Source organism: Macaca fascicularis, chromosome 11, assembly GCF_037993035.2.
Source record: "Macaca fascicularis isolate 582-1 chromosome 11, T2T-MFA8v1.1".
In the NCBI taxonomy this organism is placed as follows: domain Eukaryota; kingdom Metazoa; phylum Chordata; class Mammalia; order Primates; family Cercopithecidae; genus Macaca; species Macaca fascicularis.
The window spans coordinates 94153330-94162051 of record NC_088385.1 but is presented as its reverse complement, the minus strand read 5'-3'; the positions used below and the strand labels follow the sequence as shown (position 1 = coordinate 94162051).

The following is an 8722-nucleotide window of genomic DNA, read 5'->3' as shown; positions in this document are numbered from 1 at the left end:
TAAAAATGAGAAGCCACATAAATTCTCTTCCTTAAAAAACAGCCATTTCAAAAGGTTTTCTTTAATATCATAAAATATTTTCATGGGCAATTGAGCTAGCAAACACACATGCACCAATGTGTGTTTTGACAAGAGTACCCCCTACCCCAACTCCCACACCAAAGTGGACATGAGATTGGAGAAAAGAATACAGTAGATGGAACAGATAGAAGAAAAAAAAAATCAGTAAAAAGGATAGAATATAACTTTGTGCTTGGTTATTTTCCTATGTCACAACAAAACAAGACATTTCGGTGCAAATAGTTAATCTTTCCTCTTTTTTTCCATTTGGTGGAGAAAAAGTACTTTTTCTATAATAAAATACATAGTTTTTTGTTTTTTAACATAACTGTTTTTTTCTTTTTTGCAGAAAATAATTTTGTAAACTGTCACTTCCCAGGCAGGGAGGCTGGATACCACGTGGGCCCCAGCTCCCCTGATGGAAGCTGGGAGCTGAAACCAAACCTAGGCAGGAGATGGGTGATGGTGGAGGTGCAAGGCAGGGCATGGCGCATGGGACGAGGGCGGCTCAGTGGGATGGATTAGAGGTCACTCTCGCCACACAGCGCTGTGGGGAAAGACATGTAGTCCAGAGCACCTGGCATGGAATTGGGGCCAGTGTTGGGGGCCATCCGTGCGATGCAGTACTCTGCCTGGTCAGGCGGCAGCTCATGACGCAGCTCGTACACGGTAATGTAGTCCTTGTCCCCAGCCAGGATCTTGAAGGAAGCCATGACTTGGTCTGCTGTATCTGTATTGGCTGTCTCGTGGGACATGAAGTCGATGAAGGCCTGGAATGTCACTACCCCCAGCCAGTTGGGGTCCACAATGCTTATGATGCAGGCAAATTCTGCTTATCCCTGGGGGTTGTTGCCAATATCATAACCCAAGCCCATGAGGCAGGCTTTGAGCTCCTCGGGACCGAGTGTGCAGAGTGATCCCAGTCAACGTGGTTGAAGGAGGCCTGGAACTCATTCATCTGCTCCTGGCTGATGCCCTTGGCATCCCAGGTCAAGATCTGGTTCTCCAACTCATTGATGGTCCTGGCGATGGTGGTGAGCAGCTACTTCCAGCACACATGGATGTGCTCCATGGTGTAGTTGGTGTGCTTGTTGCCAAAGATGAGTGCCTCCTGGATGAGCTGGTGGTCACCCTCCAGCTGATCCATCTTTGGCTTATAGTTGAGGATGCTCTTCTCATACTGCTGCAGGTGGCTGAGCTGGTCCTCCAGGGTCCCGTGCATCTCAGTGGAGATCCTCCCAATCTGAGAGACAGTTGTTTTGTGATTTCTGTTCTTTTACATTTCCTGAGGAGTCTTTACTTCCAACTATATGGTCAGTTTTGGAATAAGTGTGATGTAGTGCTGAGAAGAATGTATATTTTGTTGATTTGGGGTGGAGAGTTCTGTAGATGTCTATTAGGTCTGCTTGGTGCAGAGCTGAGTTGAAGTCCTGGATATCCTTGTTAACCTTCTGTCTTGTTGATCTATCTAACATTGACAGTGGGGTGTTAAAGTCTCCCATTATTATTGTGTGGGAGTCTAAGTTTCTTTGAAGATTGCTAAGGACTTGCTTTATGAATCTGGGTGCTCCTGTATCGGATGCACATGTATTTAGGATAGTTAGCTCTTCTTGTTGAATTGATCCCTTTACCATTATGTAATGTCCTTCTTTGTCACTTTTGATCTTTGTTTGTTTAAAATCTGTTTTTTTTTCCAGAGACTAGGATTGCAACCCCTGCTTTTCTTTGTTTTCCATTTGCTTGGTAGATCTTCCTCCATCCTTTTATTTTGAGCCTATGTGTGTCTCTGCACGTGGGATGGGTCTCCTGAATACAGCACACTGATGGGTCTTGATGCTTTGTCCAGTTTACCAGTCTGTGTCTTTTAATTGGGGGCATTTAGCCCATGTACATTTAAGGTTAATATTGTTATGTGTGAACTTGATCCTGTCATTATGATGTTAGCTGCTTATTTTGCCCATTAGTTGATGTAGTTTCTTCCTAGCATTGATGGTCTTTACAATTTGGCATGTTTTTGCACTGGCTGGTACCAGTTGTTCCTTTCCACATTTAGTGCTGCCTTTAGGAGCTCTTATAAGGCAGGCCTGGTGTTGACAAAATCTCTCAGCGTTTGCTTGTCGGTAAAGGATTTTATTTCTCCTTCACTTATGAAGCTTAGTTTGGATGGATATGAAGTTCTGGATTGAAAATTCTTTTTTTTTTTTTTTTTTTTAAGAGTGTTGAATATTGGCCCCCACTCTCTTCTGGCTTGTAGAGTTTCTACCAAGAGATCTGCTGTTAGTCTGATGGACTTCCCTTTGTGGATAACCAGACCTTTCTCTCTGGCTGCCTTAACATTTTTTCCTTCATTTCAACCTTGATGAATCTGACAATTATGTGTCTTGGGGTTTCTGTTCTCGAGAAGTATCTTTGTGGTGTTCTCTGTATTTCCTGAATTTGAATGTTGGCCTTGCTAGGTTGGGGAAGTTCTCTTGGATAATATCCTGAAAAGTGTTTTCAAACTTGGTTCCATTCTCCCTGTCACTTTCAGGTACACCAATCAAACGTAGATTTGGTCTTTTCCCATAGTCCTATATTTCTTGGAGGCTTTGTTCATTTCTTTTTACTCTTTTTTCTCTAAACTTCTCTTCTCGCTTCATTTCATTCATTTGGTCTTCAATAACTGATACCCTTTCTTCCACTTCATCAAATCAGCTACTGAAGCTTATGCATGCATCACATAGTTCTCGTGCCATGGTTTTCAGCTCCATCAGGTCATTTAAGGTCTTCTCTATGCTGTTTATTCTAGTTAGCCATTTGTCTAATCTTCTTTCAAGGTTTTTAACTTCCTTGTGATGGGTTCAAACATCCTCATTTAGCTTGGAGAAGTTTGTTATTACTGATCTTCTGAAGCCTACTTCTGTCATCTCGTCAAATTCATTCTCCATCCAGCTTTGTTCTGTTTCTGGCAAGGAGCTGTGATCCTTTGGAGGAGAAGAGGCACTCTGGTTTTTAAAATTTTCAGTTTTTCTGCTCTAGTTTCTTGCCATCTTTGTGGTTTTATCTACCTTTGGTCTTTGATAATGGTGACCTACAGGTGGGGTTTTGGTGTGGATGTCCTTTTTGTTCATGTTGATGCTATTCTTTTCTGTTTGTTAGTTTTCCTTCTAACAGTCAATACCCTCAGCTGCAGGTCTGTTGGAGTTTGCTGGAGGTCCACTCCAGACCCTGTTTACCTGAGTATCACCAGCAGAGGCTGCAGAATGGCAAATATTGCAGAAGAGCAAATATTGCTGCCTGATCCTTCCTCTGGAAGCTTCATCTCACAGGGGCATCTGGATGTATGAGGTGTCAGTCAGCCCCTACTGGGCAGCGTCTCCCAGTTAGGCTACACAGGAGTCAGGGAACCACTTCAGGAGGCAGTCTGTCTGTTTTTAGAGCTCAAACTCCATGCTGGAAGAACCACTGCTCTCTTCAGAGCTGTCAGACAGTGACATTTAAGTCTGCAGAAGTTTCTGTTGCCTTTTGCTCAGCTATATCCTGCCCCCAGAGGTGGAGTCTACAGAGGCAGGCAGGCCTCATTGCACTGCATTGGGATCCACCCAGTTTGAGCTTCCCGGCCACTCCTTTTAACTACTCAAGCCTCAGCAATTGCGGATGCCCCTCACCCAGCCAGACTGGCACCTCACAGTTGGATCTTGCACTGCTGCGCTAGCAGTGAGAAAGGCTCCATGAATGTGGGACCTGCAGAGCAAGGTGCGGGATATAATCTCCTAGTGTGCTGTTTGCTTAGACCTTTTGAAAAGCACAGTATTAGGGTGGGAGTGTCCAGATTTTCCAGGTACCATCTGACACGGCTTCCCATGGCTAGGAAAGGGAAATCCCCTGGCCTCTTACACTTCCTGGGTGAGGTGATGTCCCGCCCTGCTTCGGCTCACCCTCCATGGTCTGCACCCACTGTCCAATCTGTCCCAGTGAGAATACCCAGGTACCTTAGTTGGAAATGCAGAAATCACCCATATTCTGCATCGATCATTCTAGGGGCTGCAGACTGGAGCTATTCCTATTCAGCCATCTTGGAACGATTCCCAACTATTTTTTTAGTAAGCTTACAAGTCTTAGACCATATTTCGTCTACTCACTTTCCCAAACTCTACTGCTGTTTTGTCCTTCATTTTGCTGTAGCCAGTGCCTGCCTGCCTGCCTTCTTCCTTCTTCCTTTCCTTCTTCCCTTCCTTCTTCCCTCCCCTTCTTCCCTCTGCACCCTTTTCTTCCCTTCCCCTCCCCTTCCCTCCCTTTTTTATCTCTCACTGTTTCGCTTGTTTTTGGGGACAGGCTCCCTGTCATCCAGGCTGAGTGCAGCCATGGTGCAATCCTGGCTCACTGCAGCCTTAACTTCCTGGATTCAAGTAATCCTCTTGCCTCAGCCTTTCAAGTAGCTGGGACTACCAGTGTGCCACTGAACCCAATTAATTCTTAATTTTGTATTTTTTCTTTTGTAGAAACAGGATCTCACTATGTTGGGCAAGCTGGTCCTGAGCTCTTGCTATGCCTCTTTTCTGTGTGCAAACACAATGTATTATTTCTCCTTTCAACCTTTTCCCTAAAGGCTCCTACCTCCTATAACTGGTTTCTTCTCCTCATTCACATTTCAGAATGGAGGTCAATTCCTCCAAGGTCTCTTTTATCAATTTTAAAGGGAATTTAAGGCCTTAATCTTGGTTTCTCTCCATTCTCTATCTTTCACAACACTTTTTGTAATCAATAATCTTCTTGTTTAATGATAAGGGAACTCATTTATGCTCTGTTAATCTCAGTAGAATTTAAAGGCAATCAACACTTACTAATTGCTGTTTGCTCAGCTGTGGGCACAAAGAAAATGTTCAACTCATATTTGCTGGAAAAAACATATTTACATGATATTATTCAAGCCTACCATATGTACGTTTGTGATGGGATAGCAAGCTTGCCATATTTACATTTGGGGTGGGATAAGAGAGCTTTAGGTGCCTGGTAGTGTGGTGCTGCCATAGTCTCTTCACTGATAGTCTCACACACTTACTCAAAAAAATATAGAGCCTTTTCACAAGATGATGAAGAAAGAAGCTCCTGAAGCCTCCTAAAGCCAAAGTGAAAGCAAAGACTTTGAAGCTCAAGAAGGCAGTGCTGAAAGGAGTCCACAGCCACAAAAATAAAGAAGATCTGTACATCACCCACCTTCCAGTGGCCCAAGATGCTGAAGCTCCAGAGGCAGCTCAAATATCCTTGGAACATCATCCCCAAGAGAAAGAAACTTGACCACTATGTCGTTATCAAGTTGCTACTGACCACTGAATCAATAAAGAATATAAAAATCAATAAAGAAAATAAAAGATAATGCACTTGTATTCATTGTGGATTTTAAGTCCGAAAAGTACCAGATTAAGCAGGCTGTGAAGAAGTTCTATGACACTGATGTGGCCAAGGTCAACACCCTGTTTGGGCCTGATGGACAGAAGGAGGCATATGTTTGACTGACTCCTGATTACAATGCTTTGGATATTGCCAACACAATTGGAATCATTTGTATTGAATACAGCTGGCTAATTCTAAATATATATATGTATCTTTTCACCAGAAAACTAAAACATAAATAGGAAAACTGTTGGCCATATATTTGTCTTTCAAATGACACTTTCAACTAGGTCATACTTGATTAGACAAAGGTATGTAATCAGGCTGGGCTAAACAGTTTATTTCTTTTGAGAATTTGCAGTGAGACAGAAATGTGATGTTAGAACCTGAGACACATTAATAATGACACTTCAGATTTAAGGATTACAATACCCTATTGCTAATGTAATGGTGGCTTACTTCATTTTTGAAGTCTTTCTGTTTTCATTTTTCTTGGATTTTTTTTCCCACTCTCTTTAATATGTTTCAATAAAATTTATTTTTTTCTGAAAGTTATGTTGAAGTGGGTTTATGTTGCTTTAAAATAAGAAAGTCCTACAAAAAACAAAAAGCAATTAGAAAACCTTTCTATAAAGTTTCTATTTAAGTCTTTATATGAAGAAGGTTTGAAGATAAAATAGATTCACTTGCTAGTGCGAAGAGGCTAAGATATCTTAATATTCATAAATATTCAATATTGCTTTGAATATATCAAGTTATGCAGGAATATAATTATCAAAGGAAGTAAGCTAAATGGATTTACAAATGTATCTGTACTACATTTGGAAGTATTCTAGGTTAATTCTTTTAGTTTGATGGTACTTACTTTTGGAATTTTGTATTAATCGTTTAAAAATGCTGCCAATGCTATTTCATTTGAGAGTTGTTGCTAAGGAATATGGGAATCTAAAAATATGGACAGACTGAAGAAAATTAGATTAACTTGTACAAATACACGTTAATATGTCTGGGGCATTATAATGTGAAACAGATTACATGAGAGGGAATTGTTTGGAAAACAGTAATGCCAAAAAATTTCCCTCAAAGATGATATGTAATAGGATCTTTTATATACAAACACATTATAATATTGTACCAACTACATCCATTAGTTGGAAGAATAGCAAGATAAATCATATCATGGAGTGCAAAGCTATGGGTCACTTTTATGAAATGAGCAAGTAAATGTAAGTTATAATGAGAATGTTACTTATTTGAATTTATATGGCATATCCATCTGAATTGACTATATAACTACATAGTAATATATATTGTCTTATCTTTATTATAAAATTGTGATTAATATCATTGATAAGTAGGGAAACTGAGTCATAAAGTAAAAGCTCAAATGTGACCTTGATGTACTGAGGAAGTTCTCTTAACTATATTGCCCCCAATGACAATAGAGCCAATGCCTGCAAATGATAAAGGCACAATGGAAACAAAAAGATAATTAATAATAACAAAATCACGTAATCACCATTTATTGGTCCATTGTATATAATCAAGAATTTCAGTAAAAAATATAATCTAAATTGTACCTTACCTGAGGTTTACATTACATGAATGAGCCCTTTCTTACTTCCATAGAATATTTAAGAATACTTATTAGAATTAAAAAAACACATAATACAAATAAAATATTAAGATGGCTTAAATATAGTAGATCAGATTGAATAGTGAAAACAAGGATAAAATTGCATTAAGTTACTGAAGTAGTAAGAGGAAACTTGTAATAAGGAAATCTTTACCAGTAGAAACCTGATGCTTTATGTGTAGATATATGAGTGTATATGAACCATGAATCTAATTTATAAATGGTGGGTAGGAGAAATTAATTTATTTTAAATAATTGGAAATGTTCTTTCTTCTTGAAAAGTAGCAGTTTGAATGTGAGCTATAAAATTTACTTGTTAAATATGACTAACAATTTAGTGCTTTGCAGCTACAAACATTAGGAAGCATTTCTGAAATGTAGACAGACACTAACATGTAGCCCTTTGTTTCTCATCCCATGATATAGGATATGACTATTTCCATGTCTGTTACCCATTTATGAGCCCAGGTATCTTGTTTTCTCTGGTATCTTAGAGAAAATGTCTTGGCACAGAATAGCCTCCAATAACTGCTGTTATCACAAATAAACATCACTTTGTTCCTTCTTATCTAATTTTATGTTACCATATATATTGATTCTTTAGTATTATTTTTTCAATTAATTCCAAGTTTACAGAGCTATTTTTCACCAAAAGTATAACACTAACAGTATTTCCTTTATATATATATATATATATATATATATATATATATATAAAATTTAAAAAATGGACTGAGGAATTTAAATTATATATATCTTTATTTATATATTTAAATACATATTATTTAAATTAAATTTAAATTATATATATATAAAATTTAAATTCCTCAGTCCATTTTTTAAATTTATTTTGTTGCTTGACTAAAGTTCTCATTTATTTTGTTTTCATAACTGATAGTATTAAACAATGAGGTGATACTTCCAAAATCAGTTTACTGACCCATTCTCTTTAAATCTTATCATAGTAAGGTAAAAGACAGAGGAAGTCACAGATAAGGAGAAATGATATAACTGGTTTTCTTAAGCATATGAAATTTATTGTTCCTTTTCTTGCATATGACTTTCTGTAAATGTTTCCATAGATTTTTAGATTCTAACTTACTCTTTATTTATATTTTACATTTTTTACATTTTAGCAATAATGACCTTTAATTAAGAGAAAAAAATTCCATGAAATTTTTAAACAAATAAAAATAGTCATGTAGAAGTATACAGTATTACATTTTTTAAGGGTCTCACTTTAGGAATTGGCTGTGGGTAACATGACTGTGAAATCTATCATCCAAAGAGGGATGATTTTGAGAGTAAAAGATGTTATGAATTTTGTAATTTTAAACCTCAGTAGTTCTACTGGGGAAATGGAAATATTTGGTCACTCTTGCTTTAGGGGATGGCCTTGACTTTGCAAGCTGAGAGGACTCAGAGATTGATTTAAAAGGCAGTGATATATTTAGGCTCTTTGTTCCACCCAAATCTCATCTTGGATTGTAATCCCCATAACCTCCACGATTCCCACATATCAAGGGAGAGACAAAATGGAGGTAGTTGAATTATAGGGATGGTTTCCCTCTTTGCTCAGCAATTCTCCTCCCTGTTGCCATGTGAAGAAGATACCTTGCTTCCCTTTTGACTTCCACCATGTTTGTAAGTTTC

At 38.4% G+C, this 8722-nt stretch overlaps 1 pseudogene; it reads right to left on the bottom strand.

The window, feature by feature from the left end:
• Positions 1-581: 581 nt before the first annotated feature.
• LOC102140117 (alpha-actinin-1-like) overlaps positions 582-8722 on the bottom strand; it is a 53325-nt pseudogene continuing 45184 nt past the window's right edge.